This window comes from Neolamprologus multifasciatus, chromosome 1, assembly GCF_963576455.1.
Source record: "Neolamprologus multifasciatus chromosome 1, fNeoMul1.2, whole genome shotgun sequence".
Lineage (NCBI taxonomy): Eukaryota > Metazoa > Chordata > Actinopteri > Cichliformes > Cichlidae > Neolamprologus > Neolamprologus multifasciatus.
In genome coordinates this window covers 40268296-40290741 of record NC_140439.1, presented here as the reverse complement: position 1 = coordinate 40290741, position 22446 = coordinate 40268296, and the positions used below count along the sequence as shown (strand labels likewise).

At 39.7% G+C, this 22446-nt stretch overlaps 1 pseudogene; it reads right to left on the bottom strand.

Moving 5' to 3' along the window:
• Positions 1 to 16056: 16056 nt before the first annotated feature.
• On the bottom strand, positions 16057 to 17314 carry LOC146526328 (uncharacterized; annotated as a pseudogene).
• Positions 17315 to 22446: the final 5132 nt, after the last annotated feature.

Here is a 22446-nt window from a genome sequence, read left to right as displayed (position 1 = left end):
CTGTGTTGTGGATTTAATATTTCATGACAATATTTTAACTCTGTGTTATTTTATCAAATTCATTCTAAGTCACATTCAAATGGAACAGAAATAAAAAAAAATATCTGGAGATTTTAAAATGTAGGAAATAAAAATGGGATACAATGATTTACAGATTTAATAAACAAATTTTATTTACAAAACAACATGGAAAATATTTAAGATCACTAAACTGGGAAAGAAAAATGTGAGCTCAATTTTATTTGATGGCAGCATAATGCTCCTAAAAGTTGAATGTAATCATGTATAACAGTCTGTAATTGTTTGGGAACTGAGGAGAGCAGCTTCTTAACTTTTGAGAGAAGAATGTTTTCCCATTGTTGTTTGAATGGGAAAACATTCTTGTGGACACAGAGATTTCTCTACATTCTCAGAATCTTTTGTTGACCCATCCCAACTTGTGCTTCAATAGGAAGCAAGTTTATTTTTATTTAAGCTATTAGTTCATGTTTTTTAGGGGGGGGTTTTTTTGTCTTTTTTTCCAATTTCAGTGATTGAATAAAAAATTTAAAAAGAAACAAATGGAAATTTTTGAAAAGGGAAATGCGACAGTGTAGGTTTATTTTGCATGTGCTTACATGTATGTTTAGAAATGTTTTGGATTATACTCATGGCTGGAGGAGGAAAGCTGAAGAGGAAATCGTACCACATCATCCCAGTAGAGCGGGAGCCTTTAGCTGTCATTCCCCTCTTCTGTGTAAACAGCTCCCAGTTTGGATTCCAAAGACAGGCACCCTCTCTACTTTCAAGGTTAGGCTTAAAACAGGGGTGTCCAAACTACGGCCCGCGGGCCAACTGCGGTCCATTTTTATTTGGCCCGCAAGAAATTTTATAAATAGAATAGAATATGGCCCGCACTTCAACATTTGTTTTAGTATATTGCACTTTTTAGTTTGAAACACCAAGGGGAGCTATTGTTGATCAAGGCAGTTGCTCCATCAAAAAGGACAATCACAGAAGAGATTTACCCCAAGTTACTAAACATGGCCAAAATGACCGACAGCTATCTCCATGATGTCCTTCACATATCAACCACTAAGTTTACTCCAGACCTGCTAGCCATCCTTCGGTCCAAAGCGCAGCATCACTCCTCCCACTGAATGCAATGTCGTTCACACTTTAGGTGAAAAACATTCCACAGAACCCATGTGTTAATAAGCATGCATGTGCAGGTACATATGCTTCAAATATCAATAACGTACATCAATTCTGTAACTACCCTGCTTTTGCACACTTTCTTATATGCGTTTTTCTTGTTAACACACAAAGTACACACCACTGTGCACATCACACACACTGCACACGCAAAGTCAGCTGATCTCATCTGATGCAGATTTGCTCCTTGATCAAGTGACATTTGTCCGGATTTTTGGCACGAGTGGCGTCGGATCAGCACCGCAGCTGGATGGCCCAATTTACATACCCAGCGCAGCTCACCAGAATAATTTACTAAAATTATATGCACTCCTGTTATTAAGTCCAGTCCAGTCTGTTAATGTTGATAACGTTTCAAACAAACATTAATAGGTGTGTTGCTAAGCCTAATAACTTAAATAACAAGCTTGAAATTTACCCATCCCATTTTCCCCTTTATTGTTTTTTTCTCTGTACTGTAAATCTTCTGTCTAAGAAGAAATCTAAGGCTGCTGTTCTGAGAATGAGCTACCAAAGCTTTTTCTGAATAAATCAATAAAGATCCATTTATGGAAAGCTGTGATGAAGGAAGTTTTGTCTTTAATTATATTCAACAATATATATATTCCCCAGATAAGCTGGAAATGGGCTTCCCTGCTTAGGTTTCTGCCCCTGCGATCCGACTTCAGATAAGCGGAAGAAATGGCCGGATGATTTATTGTTTTGTCTCTTTAGATTAGAACTTTCATTCACGTGGTTGTAACTCAAACAGCATACAATGTTCACAAGGCGCCACACTTTTCATTCGCAATCTATTTGTTATTCAGATGTTAATTTTATTAATGCATTAACATCTTTTGTAGTAACTTGTTTTCATATCATAATAAACAATGGTTTATTTTAAGTGGTTTTCTTCTTCGTTATCTGTTTACATAACATGCACTGTTCATAATGCACAATGCGAGGTGCTGCACAGTTAAGTGGCATGATTCATTACTCAAGAATGTGATTAATGCTTTCAAATATTTTTTTTTTTAAAGTTTGACATTAAACATTAGTGTGATTTTTTTCCCCTTATTCAGTTGACTAAGAAATTAGTCACAAGGAAAATCTCTAGTAAAAACCTCTTGCAGATATTACACCAAAGCAGATGCTCTCAGGTCAGGACTTCCTAAGTCTACTTTGAACCCAAGAACACTTCTATGCTCAGTTTCTCTTCCTGCCTATCAGCACTGAGCTAGAAGCAGACTCGTTAATCTACATGCCACAGACTTCAGATGAATAATTGGGCATTGAATTTATCTGCTAGTGTGATAGCTACAGCAGAGCTCCTCACCACAACCAGTTCTGTGTTCAGCCTTGTAATTATTACATGCTTTGTGTTTTCTTTGGGTAGAAACAAAAACACATGCATCTGCTACTTCTGTAAGTTTTCATTGGGAATCACTCATGACTTATATCATTGCCATTACACGGCGATGAGACAACTTAATCTTTGATTGTTTCTTTAAAAATGATGCAGGTCCAACATAACTCCTTGTTCATTGGCTGAAGGCTGAAGGGTTGGAGAATGAATTGTGTGAAACACAAGATAATTGTACAACAAAAAATGTTCCTTGTAAGATGACAGAGAAACTGGTGGGATTTTTTGCATGGTGCTTGGTGGTAATAACAATTTTTCCTCCTGAGTTGAGTTATAAAAGATATACTACCTTTCATTGACACTAAATCCTTGAAAGAAAAAAAAAAGAAGTGGTGTTTTTGTGTCACTTAGCTATGTAGCCTATTTAATTAAAACCGTTTACATAACTTCCTGTTTCATAGTGTAATTTTCACATGCTTTATCCAAAGCACACTGTATGTTGAATCATCTGCTAATTAATTTCCTGTGTCTTAATGGATAGCGAAGTTTAGCTTAGCTCGTAGCTGACTGGCTGCCAACATGGCCTCTTCACCTGTCCCTCCTGCACTTTTCTGCTCATTGGGTCAGATGTTGAGTTACTCCTCGGCCTCATTTAGTAATAGCGATACTTGTGATAAATGTTTACAGTTCTCGGGATGACACCCTACACTCAGCCTTTGAACTGGTTGTAAGAATTTGTGGTCGGGTCATGCACCCTGAAGCGACGCTGACATTTCAGCACTTCATATTGAATAGGGACAGGTCATGTTGAGTGAATCGCGATGCTCGAGCACAGGGAGAGCCCACTGAGTTGTTGGTGTCTAAGAGCTGCCGGGAAATGATTTTCCAGGTGGCTCATTACAAATAAATAGCCGGTCACATGGGGTATGATAAAACTCTGGATGGAGTCATGGCCCAATGTTATTTGTGGGCATCCGAGCAGATGTGCGCCAGTGGTGCGCGTCTTACTCAGAGTGTTAATACAAGCCGAGGGGGCAGTGTGGCAGCAATTTTCCACACCAGCCTATTAATCAACCAAAGACCCAGACAGACTTTTAATTTATTTGAAAACCTGATGCTTAGCGTTGTCCACCCCAGCTGTAAAACTCAGAAACCAGTCTTACTTGTTATCATCTATCGTCCACCTGGGCCTTACACAGAGTATCTATCTGATATCTGATTTAGTTCTGAGCTCAGATAAAATAATTATTGTGGGTGATTTTAACATCCATGTAGATGCTAAAAATGACAGCCTCAACATGGCATTTAATCTGTTATTAGACTCAATTGGCTTCTCTCAAAATGTAAAAGAACCCACCCACCACTTTAATCACACTCTAGATCTTGTTTTAACATATGGCATAGAAACTGAACATTTAACAGTGTTTCCTGAAAACCCTCTCCTGTCTGATCATTTCCTGATAACATTTACATTTACAATAATTGATTACACAGCAGTGGGGAGTAGACTTCATCACAATAGATGTCTTTCTGAAAGTGCTGTAACTAAGTTTAAGAATGTAATCCACCCACTGTTATCATCTTCAATGCCCTGTACCAACACAGAGCAGAGCAGCTATCTGAACGCTACTCCAACAGAGGTCGATCATGTTAATAATTTTACCTCCTCATTATGTATGACTCTGGATACTGTAGCTCCGGTGAAAAACAGAGCCTCAAATCAGAAGTACTTGACTTCCTGGTATAAATTCTCAAACACGTAGCCTAAAGCAGATGACTCAGAAGCTGGAGAGGAAATGGAGTATCTCAAATTTAGAGGATCATCATTTAGCCTGGAGAAATCGTTTGCTGCTTTAAAAGAAAGCTCTCCGCAAAGCCAGAACATCTTACTATTCATCACTGATTAAACAAATAAGAACAATCTTAGGTTTCTCTTCAGGAGTGAAGTATGTGTGTGTGTATTTATATGTTTATGTAAGTGGGACTGTGTATGGGACAAGTTTGAAATATTAAGTAGACGAGACTAAAATCTTATTTCTAAATGAATTGAAACTAAAAGCTGCTAAGAAGATTTTTTTTTTGTTTGTTTGGTTTTTTTTACATTTGACAGGCTCTCCAAAAGTTGATTCTGTTCATCCGGACATAGTGTTTTGTAGGAAAAACATTTTGTCACTCATCAAAGTGACTTCTTCAGTCTCAGCTGACTGCAGGTTTCCCCAATCATATAAACTGGACATTTGCATAATGATTGAGACCATCCCACTGAAGGAACAATAGGTTGGGAGGTCATTTCCTTAATCTTAATTATGCATAGTCTCATGACCATCGATCAACAACCACTGACCAAAGCCCACTGATCAATGGCCATGAGAACCATTCACAGAGAGTTGGGGAATGGCTGCAATCACAACATTGTAAGATGGCGAAAGATATACTCTTAGGCCCCCTCCTCGATTCAAAGATGGTCTTTCCCTTTTCATGTAAATGACCCCCTTGACTCCGCGCTCAAACCACCGTTCCTCCCTGTCCAAGATGTGTACATCCTCATCCTTGAGAGAGTGTTTTACTACCCATACTACTTACAGTATATGCTTTACATGTCCTCAAACAAACATCCAGAAAGGACCATAGCAGACCATCCTTTCTCTAGCCTGCAGCCTGATGAGGTTTTCCTGATGTCCCCACATTATTCCAAACAGTCGAGAGCCACTGTCATTATGTTCACATCCTTTTAACATTTGCATATAGACAGTCTGCACAAGTTCCTGCAGTCACAACAGCATGCTTGCTTCAATTTGCTCTTCTCTCACACACACATACACAGTAGAGTGTAGAGACAATTTCTTTGTGACCTCCAAAACTTCTCTTTTCCTTTCTTCAGTGTCATGAAAATGAGTCAGATTCCACAGATATATAGCCAATGAAACACACGCATGCATGCACACACACACACACACACACAAAGATTCGCACACACAAACACACACACACACACACACACACACACACAGACACACACACCTATACACTTCTTGGGTCACCTAGACAAGGTGAATGGGAATTACCCAGAGGACCTTGCCAGAAACCTACAGCCTCCATGTGTGTGTGTGTGTGTGTGTGTGTGTATGTGTGTATGAGTCAGTTTGTGAGTGTGTGCATGAGTCAGAGAGAAAGTGTGTGAGGAGTTTGTGCATTCCCTAAATAAAACAATGTTTAAAAATCTGCTATACAAAGCATATTTTAAAGCTGTGCTGTGATGTCCATTAATACAAAGATTTAGCTGAGATTTTGCAGGTCAGGAGTGCTTCTTAAAATACATCAAAGCTGTCTGCATCTCTGTCTGTCTGTTTACGAAATGCTTACCCTCCTGGGAGGACCCAGTGGTAAAAGACCTGTGTGGGGTAATCATTATTTCTGGTGCATTGAGAGGAATTAGTTTATTGTACAGGATGGGCCATTTATATGGATACACCGTAATAACATGGGAATGGTTGGTGATATTAAAGTCCTGTTTGTGGCACATTAGTATATGTGAGGGGGCAAACTCCTCAAGATGGGTGGTGACCATGGTGGCCAATTAGAAGTCGGCCATCTTGGATACAACTTTTGTTTTTTCCATAGGAAGAGGACCATGTGACACATCAAACTTACTGGTAATGTCACAAGAAAAACAATGGTGTGCTTGGTCAAAGGAGCTTGCAAAGAAAAGCGTCTGGACTTTAAGTTAATTGAAGACGTTTCACCTCTCATCCCAGAAGATTCTTCAGTTCTAAGGTCAAATGGTGGGGAGTCCCAGATTTAAACCTAGTGGGAGTTTCCCCCCACAAAAGGACAAAGGACAAAAGGACCCCCTGATGATCCTCTAATCCCCTGAGCCAAGGTGTAATGTAATAATAATAATGTGTATGTGTTAGTCCCCATAGGGAAATTGCTCCTCTGCATTTAACCCATTCACCCAGTGAAGCAGTGGGCAGCCACCAATGCAGCGCCCGAGGAGCAGTGTGTAGGGACGGTACCTTGCTCAGGGGTACCTCAGGGTAGCCGTTCAGTGGAGTCGAACCCCCGACCTTCCGATCATGGGGCCACCACTCTACCTACTGAGCTATCCCTGCCCCAGACTGTTCCCTCTAAGCCTGAAGGAAAAAAGGAGGAGTACACACATGTAAAGGAAGCACTCAAAATGTGCGGCTATCCTAAATGGGCATTCTTAAAGTCAGCAAAGAGGCACAGAAAAGAAGATCAGACACCAGCGAGGGAGGACAAGAAGGACAGACGCAACAACGTTGTCATCCCCTATGTAGCCGGTGTATCAGAAAAACTCAAGGGAGTTTTCTCCAAGCATGACATCCCGGTGCAATTCAGACACAGCAATACGCTAAGACAAAAACTGGTTCACCCGAAAGACAAAACTCAGACTGGTTCATCCGAAAGACAAAAAATAGACTTAACAATGTGGTGTATGCTGTACAGTGCAGCGAGGAATGCCCAGACCTCTACATTGGAGAGACCAAACAGCCACTTCACAAGCGCATGGCACAACATAGAAGAGCCACCTCCACAGGACAAGACTCAGCAGTCCATCTGCATCTTAAGGATAAAGGACACATCGAGGATGCCAATGTTCACATTTTGGACAGAGAGGACAGATGGTTTGAAAGAGGAGTGAAAGAAGCCATCTATGTCCACTGTGATCGACCATATTTGAACAGAGGCGGTGGTTTACGACACCAACTGTCTGCCATCTATAATCCAGTTTTGAGTTCCCTCCCCAGACGCCTTAACGCCCACTCACATCCTGGGCCATCTGACCTCAGGAATTCGCATGATAAGGTGGGGGCAGGTTTCACAATGAGCTCACCCAAAACCTTGGCTGATTGGGACCCACACCCAGTTTCACACCTTGGCTCAGGTGATTAGAGGATCATCAGGGGGTCCTTTTGTCCCTCTGTGGGGGGATATTAGCTACTCACAAATGGCACCCTTACAAACTCCAGCTACTGCAGCATCTCAATGACCCAGATCGGCGCACAGAATTTGCAGAATGGGCAAAACAAAAATTGGAAATGGACCCTCAGTTCACGCAGAAGATTTTGTTCAGTGATGAAGCAAACTTTTATGTGAATGGTGAAGTTCACAAACAAAACTACCGCTATTGGTCTGACACTAACCCACACTGCTTCCGGTTGAGTGAACGCTGGCGCTACTCACCGGTATCTTTTTATCTTTTATTTATATATTCTTTGATACATCTTAACAAATTTTAAACCTTGTCTTCTACTGATACTACTGGCGATCCAGCAAATTTTGCAAGTGCCTGAGTGTCTTTCATCTGCCTGTTTGCTTTGGCCGTTGTCTCCCTCGGATCTGTACACCTGACTGTTTGGCTACCTGACTGTGCGTGATGTGGCCTGGCAGGATCTGCGTCTTGCTCGTGTGGATCTGGATTTTTATGTCATTGGTCTATCGACCCAGTACTGGATTTCACCAATACTCAACTGACGAGCTTCTCCGTCTCCGCTTTCACCTGGCTTCTCCACCGCTGGCTGTGCTTCATCTCCAAACAGATATCATCTTCCTCCCTCGCCGAAAGTACATCTCGTCGGAATTTTCACCATGATGACTCTAACCCAATACAGTCCCTCTGGTCCACTTAACGTCGTCCTCCACGTAACCCTGACAGGGCTGCTGAGCACAGTGTTTTAGCCACCCTGCCCAGGTCGGCTAACATCTCTGTCCAGTCTGACAACACCGGTGTCAACTTCGGCCTCCTTAACATCCGCTCGCTTACGAGCAAGGGTCATCTAATTCGGGATCTACTCACAGATCGTAAGTTTGACTTTTTCTGTTTGACCGAGACGTGGCAACAGCCCAATGACTTTTTGCCGCTCAACGACTGCACCCCCCTGGGGTTTGTTTACACCTGCCAACCTCGTAAGTCCGGCCGTGGTGGAGGTCTCACCGTAATCTGTCACGAGAACTGGAAAGTCACGCCGTTGTCTGTACCTGTCTACAGTTCCTTTGAACCCATTGTCTGTTAACTCTCAGGACCTGTTCCAACTGTCATAGCTGTTATTTACCACCCCCCAAAGTCTAATTCTGTCTTCATAAGTGACTTTGTTGATCTCCTGACTCACATAACTACTGTTTCCCCTAATATAATTCTCCTGGGAGACTTTAATATTCATATGGATAACAGTGATCATCCACTCACCAAAGACTTCTCATCCTACCTCAATAGTTTTGGCTTTAAACAACACATAAACTTTCCTACTCATACTAAGGGCCATACTTTGGACCTAGTTTGTTGCTCTGGACTTACTCCTTTTAATTGCAAAGCTGATGAACTGCTAGTTTCTGACCACTTGCTTCTTTCTTTCAATATCAAAATGACCTTTTCTATAACCAAGAAACTTCGTATCATTTCTTAATATATTCTGAATTATATTTATTTATTATTTATTATTATATATTTATATATATATATTATATATTTATTATTAATTTATTATTATATATAATAATAAATATTCTGAATTATTCTGAATATTAAGAAAATCAATCCTGATACTCTTTCTTTTGCTTTCTCTAGTCATTTGCATTTTCATAACCTGCTCACCCAAGAAGACTTAGTTTCCTATTATAACTCTAGTCTCAATAGTCTAAACTCTGTTGCCCCACTCAAAACCAAATCTGTATTATTCTCTCAGTCAGCACCCTGGTTTACAGCTGAACTCGGGCTCCTGAAAGCAAAAGGACGACGACTTGAACGCCTTTATAGGAAAACTGGTCTGAATATCCACAAGGAAATGTTTAATAATCATATTATTTATTATAAGGAGTGTATTAATCAAACAAAATCTGCTTACTACTCCACCATTATCTGTTCAAAAGATGACTCAACCAATATACTGTTTTCACTGTTCAACTCTTCTTTCAGGTCACCAGATTCTTTACCTGCTCATCTTTACTCGTCCTCCTTTTGTGATTCTTTAATGTTATTTTTCATTGAGAAAATTCACAAAATACACCAAGAACTGGTTTCCGAGGTTCCATTTAGCTCTTCCTGTGTAATTCATCTCCCATCACACCCCTCGGTTACTGATATTTCAGATTTCATTTGTAAGTCAAAACCTACTTTTCAGCTAGACTCCATTCCTACAGTTTTGGTTAAGGCATGTCTACCTTCTTTGCTTCCCCTCATATCTGCTATCATCTGCTCTTCACTTACCACTGGAACTGTTCCTGCTTCCCTCAAAATGGCCACCATCACCCCAATATTGAAAAAAAAAACTGGTCTAGATCCCAATAATTTTGAGAATTTTCGGCCTATTTCCAATCTACCATTCCTTTCAAAAAAATTTGAGAAAATAGTTGTCACACAACTCCACTCACATTTAACTAATAATAATTTGTATGAACAGTTCCAGTCTGGTTTTCGCCCCTCCCATAGCACTGAAACAGCCCTTATAAAAATAGCCAATGATCTTCTTATGGCAGCTGACTCCGGTTTACTTTCCATTATTATTCTCCTCGATCTGAGTGCTGCTTTTGACACTATTTCTCCCTCTATACTTTTCCGTAGGCTAGCCTCTATCGGTCTATCCCATACTCCACTAGCCTGGTTTAAATCATACCTGTCTGATCGCACTCAGTTCATTCGACTCAAATCCTTTACTTCTCAGCCCTTCCCTCTGACCACTGGCGTGCCCCAGAGATCTTTCCTGGGGCCCCATCTTTTCATTATCTACCTTCTACCGCTTGGACATATTTTCCGTAAATACAACATCCATTTTCACTGTTATGCCGATGACACCCAGCTTTATCTGTCCACTAAACCTGATTCTGCTCTTCCCCCATCCTCCCTTACCCTCTGTTTAGCAGAACTAAATTCATGGTTCTCTTCTAATTTTCTCAAACTCAATAGTAATAAATCCAAGCTCCTCTTGGTCGGCACTGAATCAACATTATCCAGAACCAACAGTTTCTCTATTACTATCAATAACTCACCGGTCTTCATTTCTTCCTCTGTGAAAAGTTTGGGTGTCGTCCTCGACAGTACTTTATCTTCCAATTCACACATTAATAATGTTACTCGGTCTGCATATTTTCAATTGTGCAACATTAATCGTCTCCGTCCTTTTCTCACCCCACATGCCACTGCCATTCTTGTCCACAGCCTTGTTACTTCCCGGATTGATTATTGTAATTCACTTCTTTTTGGTCTTACTCAAAAATCCATCCAACGCGTCCAGAACTCTGCTGCCCGTATCATCACCAGGACCCTTCTATCCATCACATCACTCCTGCCTTGCAGCAGCTTCATTGGCTCCCGGTCAAATAACGCATCAATTTCAAAATACTCTTGTACACATTTAGGGCTATTCATCATCTCTCTCCTCCATATCTCTCTGATCTCGTTAAGATCACCGCCCCATCTCGTTGTCTCAGATCTTCTTTTTCCCTTTAACTCTCCATCCCTTCCCCCCGTCTTGCAACCATTGGGAGCAGGGCTTTCAGCTGCTCTGCTCCACGACTCTGGAATTCCCTACCTCCTGATTGAAGAAATATCTCTTCCTTCTCACTCTTTAAGTCCAAACTCAAAACCCACTTGTACAAAATAGCTTATCCCACATAACCTCTCCACTCTGCTATTTTATTTGTTTATGTCTTATGCTTTTATTATTCTGTAAACTGCTTGCTTTTATGTTGCTTTTATTGTACAGGGTGGTCCATTTATATGGATACACCATAAAAAAATGGGAATGGTTGGTGATATTGGATGCCTGTGCTGGCATTTCTCCTGCGGTGTTGCTATCAGTGTGTGAAGAGTGGGAGAAGAGTGTTGCATTGACAATCCAACACAATGGGCAGCACATTGAATAAATTTTATAAGTGGTCAGAAACTTGTAAATTACTCATGAAAGAATAAAGTTACGTTGAAACCAAGCACACCATTGTTTTTCTTGTGACATTACCAATAAGTTTGAAGTGTCACATGGCCCTCTTCCTATTGAAAAAACAAAAGTTGTTTCCAAGATGGCCGACATCTAAATGGCCACCATGGTCACCACCCATCTTGAGGAGTTTGCTCCCTCACATATACTAATGTGCAACAAACAGGACTTTAATATCACCAACCATTCCCATGTTATTACGGTGTATCCATATAAATTGCCCACCCTGTAAAATATAAATGTGATAATTTTTCTGAGTTTTTTTTATACTTTCACAGTCAGAGGAAATACTCATCCTGAGCCTCACCCTGAGTCCCACCTGAACCTCCAAGCAAAAGTGATTTAGACTTGATGGCGTGCGCGCGCGCACATACACACACACACATTTATCCATTGTTACTGCAAATGTCAAAGATTAAATCAGAAACAATAGTGTGTTTTTCATGATGGCAGGATTATGAGGTCATAATTAAAAGTACTTATTATTTTAATTTTGAATTATATGGTACAGGATCATCAGACAGACAGTCCAGCTGCACAGACTATCAAATTAAAAGGTGTTGCTTGATTAAAAAACAGCAACACCTGTCATCTGACTCCTGCTTACAACTGTCACGGTTCAGATGTGCAATAATGCTATTTACCACCAGAGATGGGCAGTAACGCGTTACTGTAATCCGATTACTTTTTTCTAGTAATGAGTAAAGTAAGAGATTCCTCTTGCAAAAACGGTAATTAGATTACCGTTACTTTCCCGTAGGAACGCTGCGTTACTGCATTACTCAAACCATGATTTTTTTGCGAGAATGTCTCATGACAGTGACGTAACAACAGCTGTGTGCAGATCAACAATGGATCATATATCGAGTGTGGAGAGAGTATGAGCATGCAGCGTTTAAAGCGTGGAAGTACTGACCTTACTTTGAGTTTGATTCCATAAAAAGTGACAAAAACATTAGTGTCTGTTGTGCGTGGGAAGAAAACGTATTTTTACAGCGAAGAAAAACCCTAAACTTCCGAGCAAGCACCGAGTAGCTACGACGTAATGGGAAACTCACAGAGAAACTCGCGGATTCTTCAACTGACCGCTGCAGCACACCTGCACCAGGGTAAACCTCCGCGTACGCCACCCCTGCTTTACAAGTGAAAATAGAGCAAAAGGACCGCTAGTCTTTGATTTTATTTATTTTCTGCTGTGTTTTACTTGCATCTCTTTGAAAGAGTGAGTGTAAACACACACAAAAAAAATATTTTATGTGCTGGAATGTGCAGAAAATAGGTTTAAATGTTAAACAAATTTCTTCCAGTCAGAGAATGTTGCATATAATTGAATTTTTGCTTGATGCATAAAGTTAAAAGATTAAAACTAATAAAACAAGTTTTAAAAAGGGACTTTTCCATTTGATTACATTTTGTATGATGGGTTATGTAGAAAAAGTAGAATTGGGCTGAAAGATCTGTCATGATTAGCAGAGTGGACTCAGGCGCAGACCACAAGTTCCTTCAAATCAAAAGTGAATTTATTTAGAGTGTTCTCCACAGTGAAATATATATACACAACGGTGTCTGGGGAAAAGGGGCCGGGGTTCCAGGGTCCGGGAGTGAAAAGGGCAGGAGTCCAGGGAGGGGAGATTCCCATACAGCTCTCGCAAACACACACAGCTCCTCTTTTTTCCTCTACCACTCTTGCTCACGCTCAGTCACAGTGCACAGGGAAACGGGTCCGGGGGGGATCTATACACAGACAGAGAAATAGTTAGTCTCCAGGTTCAGACGTGCTCACGAACAAAACTTTGCAGAGTGCAGGACGACTGACGCTGATGGCTCAACGATCCAGCGACGAGTAGAGCAGACTCGCCGTCTTAAGTAGGACTCTAACTCTCGTAATCAACGGCAGGTGTGCTGATCATCCCCAGGTGCGTGGGCCAGGGGCGGAAGCCCATACTGAGCTCCGCCCCGGCAGGAGAAAGAGAGAGAGGGAGAGGACGAGAGAGAAAGAGAGCAGAGGCAAGAGAGGAGAATAAACAAAACAAAACATAGCACCTGACTGCTGTCAGCTGGCGAGGTGCGGGGACCATGACACTATCGCTTTATCACCTATTCAGGTTGTAAATCGTGTTTTTAAAAAGTAACTAAGTAACTTAGTACTTAATTACTTTTGAAAATAAGTAATCAGTAAAGTAACGGGATTACTTTTTGGGGGGAAGTAATCAGTAATTAGTTACTGATTACTTTTTTCAAGTAACTTGACCAACACTGTTTACCACACCCCAAAACCCCATGTACATGTGTAAATTTAAGAATGTTTAATGTTTTATTATTTCTTTTATCTTTTTTCATTTAAGTTTTAAAATTCATAAAAGATTCATGCTGAAATAATTTTTAACAAACGGGTAAAAGAAGGAAAAAAAATCAAAACTGTTGCACTCAAAAAACCTATTGGACAGAGACAGCGTCTTGCAAGAGTGGCAAGAGAGCTTGTCTTCATTGTTGTTCGTCTTGTGTAAATGTCCAGAAAGCATGGGCCATGGATCATCTGTGGAGACACAGGTAACAACACATTGGTCACTTAAATTATACAAGAAATTCACTAAAAAATGGAAAAAACAGTTAGCTAATTTGAAGTTCTCCACTCAAATTCAGTAAGCTGCTGGAGGAAAGTTGTGACATGAGGGTTAATGTGAACAACCTTTCGCTTCACAGTGGTCCCAGTCTTTCTGCTTGTCCCAACCTTGGAGGTACATTTTGTTCCCTCTTCAGGTTTATCCTTACAAAAACCTTAAAACATGCCATAATAAATAGTAACATTGAGTTGTGATTTGAAATAATGAGTTACTCATCATCATCATCATCTATCACTATTAGCTAACTGTTCAAACATACCTCTGAATTAGTTCCAATGTTGCACACGCTGATTCCTGGTATTCCAGGTTCAATACATAGAATGAACCAAAGACTGACATCGCATCAGCACAGGTGTTCTCTTTGTCCAGCTCAACAATTACACGCCCCTCTGCACTCACCACCCAGCAGGTGGCGGTCATTGAATTTTGTCCTTAAATATATAGGGGCAACATTGTCATTGTCTTATGCAACATAAAATAGTTTCAATACTTCACTTCTTCACACTGTCTAGATAATCATAAAGCAAATAGCTAAATACAGTTAATTATTAATGACCTTATGTACATAAGTCCATCTTAACATATTATAATTGTACATAATTGGGAATTATTCTGCACATTAAACACACCTAACAAAGAGTCAGCCCAATTAAATTACCGGAGATGAATCAACTGTATGGTTATTTTGTAGTTTATAGTTTGTGCTTCTGTTAAACTTTACAGTATTACTTTACCTCAAGGGTCATAATATCAGCCTTGTACAGCTCAATTTCCAATTTACAAGGCTCTTCAGTAGCTGTTATCAAATCTAAATGGGAAAAGGACCTTACCTTTCGTATTACGGATGAACTGTGGGACTCTATCCTTGGCCAGGTTCACAATATATCAATGTGTGCTCGACATACACTCATCCAATTTAAGATAGTTCATCGGGGGCATTGGTCCAGGGATAGACTGGCACACATATACCCAGGGGTGGACCCAGCCTGTATAAGGTGTGGGGGTGCCCCTGGTACATTGTTTCATATGTACTGGTCCTGCCCTTCTTTGTCCGCCTTTTGGAAATCTGTTTTCCATACCATGTCTGAAGTCCTGCAGCATCAAATTGAACCAGAGCCATTCTGTGCTATGTTTGGTGCGGTCCAGAATCTGAATCTGTCCAACTCCAGACTCAAAACGTTAAACTTTTCATTATTGTTGGCCAGGCGAGCTATACTGCTGAAGTGGAAAGACTCTTCTCCCCCCTCACACACGCAATGGCTAAAAGATGTAATGTCTTGTATGGATTTAGAAAAAATTAGATATACAGTTCGTGGGTCTAAAAATAAATTTTATAAACTGTGGTCCCCCTTTCTGGACTTCTTTGAAAGGCCCACAACTACTGTTACTGAGTAGTCCAAGGAACCCCCCCCCCCCCCCCCCTTGTTTTTTTTTTTTTCTCCTTTTATGAGTCTGTTTGTTGTTTTTTGCTTTTGTTTGTTTTGTTTTTTTTTCTGTTTGTTTTTTTGGTTTAGTTGGGCAGCAGGCTGCCAATTATTTGTTGTTTTAGGGGTTAGGGTGGGAACAAGATTGAAGTTTTGGAATATTCTGAAGCATTTTGTGTTATTGTATACATTGTATTGGAACCTTTGTCTAATAAAAAGACCTTGGGAAAAAAAAAAAAAAAACCCTGTCTGATGGCAGTGACAGGTGTGGCTTTAGATGGTTAAAAAGCAGAGCCTCAACCAATGAGGAGACAATAGGAAGACAGCAAAGTATTTTTTTTTCACTGCAGTACAGTTTTTCAGTTTTAGTGTGATTCTACAGAAACAAACTAAGCTGAAGAAAGAAAAGTCCCCCTGTATTCAAAGAATGCTAAAAATAAATGTGTTTGGATTTGTAAAAAAAAAACAAAAAACTTTACAGTATTAACTTCAGTATTTCTGCTGTTGGTGTAGCTAGACTACCATGTTGATCAGTAATATGTAATGTGAAATTGGATATTGTTACTTTGCTGGATTCACTGAGACACATGTCCAACAACCTTGGTTTATAAAGGAAATTACAGAAATTTGAGCTAACAAAACAGAGACTGGATACCTGTGTCCACGAAAAGCTCCTGTGCCAAACAGAAATTAGAGCTGATTAGATCATGTTACATTTCATAAATGACTTCTTACCAAGCATAATCAGCCCTGGGGTGATGGGCAGGTTGCTCTCTGCTTCAAGGGACATTCTGGTAGATGTTTCCTGCCAGAAAAAGGACCAAGATATTTTATGTAACAAATAAAAACATATAACAGGACAGCAAGCAACAGCATTAAACATAGAGCTGTATGAAAAAAAAAGCTTACATCTGCTAAGACAAAGAGGGAGTCTTCATCTTCCTTGTAATACCTCATCATGAGAAGTATGGCTGCTGTGCCAACCTTGTTGTTGGTCAAAACTCCTCACTCTCTATTTGCTGGATGAGTGTCCTTATACCAAGGTTCCATTTGAGCTTCTGGCTGGAGAAATAGTTAATAATCCTTCTGCCTTTGGTTATGAGGGCCTGACCTAAGCGCTCACTGATATCGATGCCTGTGAGTTTGGAAAAGTGGTTCGAAAGACCTTTCCGAGTAAACAAGAATGGCCACTGCTCCTGAATTTCAGCTACTGAAAGTGAGGGAGAACTGTTGATAAGCTGCCGCTGAGAAATATGTGAGGCACATGAAGTCATCCACATCAGGTCTCTCCACAGCTCCAGGTCCTTCTGAATTAAAAATTGTTAACAAGATGTGTTTCTTTTCCTCTAAAGAAGCTGGCATTTCCCCCTCAGGAAGTTCAACTGGCTGCCAATTTATACAACCATAGCTATCCACAAGGCATCTAACTTTTTTAGGTGAGGTTGCATTACTGTTTGGACTGCAGTCTTCTTCATTCCTGGTTCTCTTTGTTTGACGAAGTCTATGTGTTGTATTATCTCGATTAACATGTTCAACTATAGATTTGATGCTTCTTAGTAGTGAATAATGTCCACAACCCAGTCTTTCTCGCTTTTCAGGAAAATCTGCAAACGTTTGAGGGTATCTGTTTACAATGATCTTAGCAACCTCTTCACAAGATGCACTTTTAGGGTTTCTGCAGTGAACTTGCATGGCCTCCACAACAATTCTAACCATACTTCTCCTGTCCCCTGGATGACCTCTGTCTCCTCTTGTGATTGCATGCGACAGTTGGAGTGGAAATCATTCCCAAGCTCCAGAGTAATGGTGTCATTCAAATTCTTTGGTCTGCCATCTAAAAAAAAGAGAGATAGTGTTAGATTCAGTGTCTACTTTTGTTTCGTGCATTGCACAGCTGCAAAGATCCTGAAATTCCTCTATGATGCTCTGTATAGTGCTGGTTGGCAAGAGCATTTTAGCCTGCATTTTTAAATGACACAACGTCAACTGTCTGCTAATAGTTTAACCCTTTAAGACCTACCAAGTCTGCCAGAGAACCAAGTCCGCCAGAGCTTATATTATATTTTTACATGCTGTAGTGCCATTTTTGGGAGCATTTCAAGTTGCTATACATAAATACAACCATTATAGCCCAAATTTTAAAAATATGTATGCATTAAGTGCATAGTAATTACATAAATTGCAAAAAAGTGCAATAAATACAAAAAAATTGAAAATCGTTTTTTTAACATATATTTCTAGTTAGAGAAATTTAAGAGGCTTATCCCTGAAAACTGTAAATACAAAAAAGTTGCACAAAATAGTTTCCCACCACAGGAAATTTATTTTGAGTGTCTTCATAGTTTTATTTTTGAAATACACCAATTTTTATATACTGCAGGAAAAACGAAAATAAATATTATAGTGCAGATTTGAAAAAAAGCAGCATATGCATCAAAATAAACTTTTTCCAGCAGTGCAATATGAGTCCTAAGCATCCCAGAAACAACACAGAAAGTCATAAAGTCAAAGATAACTTTTAAAAACACCAGTATAGGCTCATGAGGCCCTGATGGTAAAAGACTACATTTCCGCAAAAATGACGTTACTTCCGGTTTCGGGAAGGTAATGGCGGACATGCAAAAGTTTGCTCTGACGTCTATTCCAACGTAGGAAGTGTTATGAACAGCTGATCGGATCGGCAAAGCGTGTTTCTGGAATATTATGTTTGTGTTGCTGCAAGTGCTTTTTATGCAGTTTTTGCAAAGCTATATGTGGAAGGAAACCGTGACCTAGGACAAGCTGATGGCATAAGATGTAAGTACATCTCCTCCTCCTCGGACACTGAAGTATTCAGAGCAACCTTCAAATGGACATAACACTTCCCCCCATCTTTGATATGAAATCTGAGAGGGGCACAAAGAGTTGTGAAGTTTTGTGCAGCATACGCACATCCAGGAACTTGACAGCCGAGGTCACCAGTGAACTTATAAAACTCCTCCTCAGTGGTCTCCCTTCAGGTTCTGTGATTTCTAGGCATATGTGAATGAAGGGCAGAAAATGTTCTGAAAGTGGCAGGGCAGTTCTCAGTTCCACAAGGAAACCTATAGTTAGCTACATGTTTGTGGCTTTTAACATGCAAACTGAACAATATAAATTTGCGTGCACTGAAGCCACAAAATTTAGAAATACACATAGTTGTAAAAAGTTCAGTGACCAATTACCTTTCCTGAATGACATATGCAATGCAAAAAATAACAGTATTGTCAATAGGGACCAATTCCCAGATTTTACATGATCAAAATTATTCACAAAAGGCTTTAATAAACAGAAAATGTGTGCCGACAAGAGAGCAGTGCACAAAAATGAAAAGATATTTGAGCTCGACGCTTTAATGGGTTTAACATGACTTAGTCAGCACTCCGCACCATACAGGTAGTACAAGCACACCTGAAAACACTGACCAGCTAACAGCTTTAAGCATTTGGGCGCAACCTCGGTAGCTCACCGATACACCTGTTGCAAACGTCCAAATTTCTATCAAGTCTCATAAATCCATCGGCAACTATTACCTATCTAGTCTTTTGAGTCTCCGCATTCATAGATATTGACATTTTGTCTTAGCATTTGAATGAAAATATCCTGGTAGGGTAGCTTAAAAGTCAAAACAAACAGTAATAAGAACGCATTTCGGACTTCTCTCGAATAAGTGAAAAAAAACACTTACCTTCAGACTGATTAGCTGGTTCCGATCCAACTTTAATGTGTCCCATGTCAGTCCGTTTTAGGGAAAAAGTGGTAAGTGGTTTCATTTAATTTTGAGATACTCCCGCATGGATGAGCATTTTGGAGTCTAGCAGAGTTAGTCAGATATAATCCAATCAACCTTGCATTTAACTCAATTGAACATCCAGTTACCTCTGATTACTTCTAAGTTGCACATGTTAACGGTCTCATCATCACTCTGTGCTGCAGAGAACTAGATCTGTGGCACAGAATAGTTGATGGTCATGTTGTTCTCCTGCTTTGCAGCTTTGTTTGAGTCTGAATTGTGTCTTAAACGTGCAAAACTAAGAGAAGCAGATCAATATTTTCTTCTTGTTGTTATTTAATGGTGGTTGGCAACCAGCGAAAGGAGCATTAACCACATTGAGCAATATTTTCTATCCCCATTGTTGTTTTGAAAGTGAATACCCGACATGTGCGTCATACGTCAGGTGAAGGTGTGGTGTCGGCTATCGCACCTGACGCATTAAAAAGCTTTAAAAACGTAACAACCCAACGCGGTAAACATGAACAAACATAAACACCCGTGTTACATTATCACGTATATCCAGGACATCTCTTGTGAACCAAGACAAAGTGGTACCACAAAGGAATTTTTTCTTTAGGAGAGTGCATTTAATAGCAGTCTGGCCTGCAACAAAATGCATGCGCTAAAAATACAGTTTCTGATGTCCCAGAATTTATTAATTAATTCAGAATTTATTTATTAATAAGAGTGAAGTTGTAGGACTGATGCTGGTTAGTGGTGTAGGTTTCATGGATGTGACACCTTAACTTGTGTAAAATGACGACCAGAGCATATTATTAGGTTAGTTCACTAGTTAGGCAGAAGTGTCTTAAAAAGTACCACCTTATACAAAACAAATGAAGGTCCAGTATAAGAAAGAATAAGAAGAGAAAAAAAGGAACAGCCTGCTAAATGAAGTCATTTTTAAACATTACTCTAAATGTAGCCATTAGTTTTTGTTGCTGGCCATACAAAAAATAAGCATACTTCAATTATATTTCCCAAGTATACCTTACCTAGTATGTATACTAATAATGCTTCTTGGGACTATATTGGCCCCCGTTTTAGTACATAACAGTATTCTTGAAATTAACTCTTAGATGTACTTTTTGTTCACCATAAATGTACTAGCATAATGTCATAATGTCTACAAGTGTACAATTAAAATATACTCGACTCTATCACGATACTAACCTTACAAGTATACTATTAATTTACTTTTTAGTTTATATTTGACTTACTTCTGATTGAAAAACAGTAATTAAAATGCAATTGAAACATATTTTTCACATGTAACAAATCTCTTCATTGCCCAGATATCAGATAACAGTTCTAATTATCAGAAGGCTTCATTTATAAAGAACTGCACCCATAGTTCAAGCACCAGAATTATATTGTGAACAGGTGAGAAAGTGTTTTGAGAGTTGAGGTTTATTAACTATTGACCCTTTTCACTCACGGTTTGAACAATTTCTTTTTTTAAATTGATGATTTACCCCACTTACTCTGTTCAAAAGGTAAAAGACATTACACAAGAATGTTTGACAGATTCTTGTTTTAAAAAATCATTTGTTTCATAGTTGTTTTAATTTCACAGCACTGCAATGCATGCTGGGTAGTTCTTTGTACTACTTAGTAAACCTCAGGTATACTTCAAATGAATTACATACTACATAGTATACTACAAGCACTACTATACTATAAGTATAGACTAAATGTACTTATACTTTTCTGTATACTTCTAACTGTACTTAAAGTATGCTTAAATGTTATTTGGTCTAAAAAAGGAAGAAAATCCATACAAAGTAAACTAAAGGTATACTTGCTTGTTTTCTAGTTTTTAAAGTATACTTATTCTTATTGGTAAGCGTGAGACTGGTTGTTTGATACAAAGTGGGCTGTAATAATGTTTCTGTTAGGGGACTTTACCCAAATGGATTTAGTGGCAGAAACACACACGAGCACAAGATTGTAGTGATGCAGGTTTATGTACACAGATGAGGGAATATTTACAAGGGAAGGGGCTATATACAGTGACAGATAAAAATGTGCACGGAGAGCATCGCTGACAGGATGAGACGGAGCCGGGGTATGCGGGCGAACCGATGACGCACCGGAATTACCTAAAAGCGAGGGACAAACAAAGTTACAGAGTACGTCGATCGCCGAGAGTTCAACTAAAAGTGGACGAGGAGAGTTGGAGAGCTTACTTGCAACACCGACATACAGATGTAACGGTGGTCACAGCCTGGTATGAAGTAATTCTCCATCACGGATCCACAGAAGCCCACACACAGAAAACTAGGCAGGCGAACAGGCAGCGGGACAGACTAAAACAAAGGAGAAGCAGGCAAATGATGGATCCTAAAACATGCAGCTCAATCGCGTGGAATCAACAGATTCAGCTTGCACCAACACGTTACCACTTATGAAAACGACAATATTCCGACACCAGACGTCCGAGATTCAGCTCCATAAAAGCGCTCCCTAATGACGTCCGATGCGCCGCAGGTGTGCCGGAATGCCATCAAGCCCCGCCTCGCCCACCTGTGCCAAGAAAGAAAACAAAACCCAAAAACAACAAAAAACCTACCCACCACCTCCTAACAGTTTCACATTGTTTGAATAAACAAATACATTTATTAATATATGAGGTTCCATTCAGTTCAAGGTATTAAATTTTAGTGTGGCTGCAAATTACTCCTTAAGTTAAAAATTATGCTGTATATTGTAGTTTATATGTTATACTACTCTCACAGTGAATCGCATTTTATAGTAATACACTCTGAATGAGGATTTAAGTAATTACTCTTAGATCTACAGTAGAAAACAACAGAAATCCGGATGGTGTAATAGTATAATCTCAGTAACATCACCAATTGTTTCATTTGCTGTATTTTACAGCTGTTTCCATGAGTACAGTGAGTTACCGTAATAATAATGTAATCTCATGGAATTTTCCCACAATTACATGCAAATTACAAACTGCTAACATCCTTTAGAGTTTTTTACTGTTGATTTTGCAGTACTAAGCTATGGAAATTACTGCAAAGGCTAACAGTGTAGGTGTAGCCAATTGGCAGAAGTCTTTCATTTTGGAGGTCTCAGGATCTCATCTCTGCTTTTTGCAGATGAT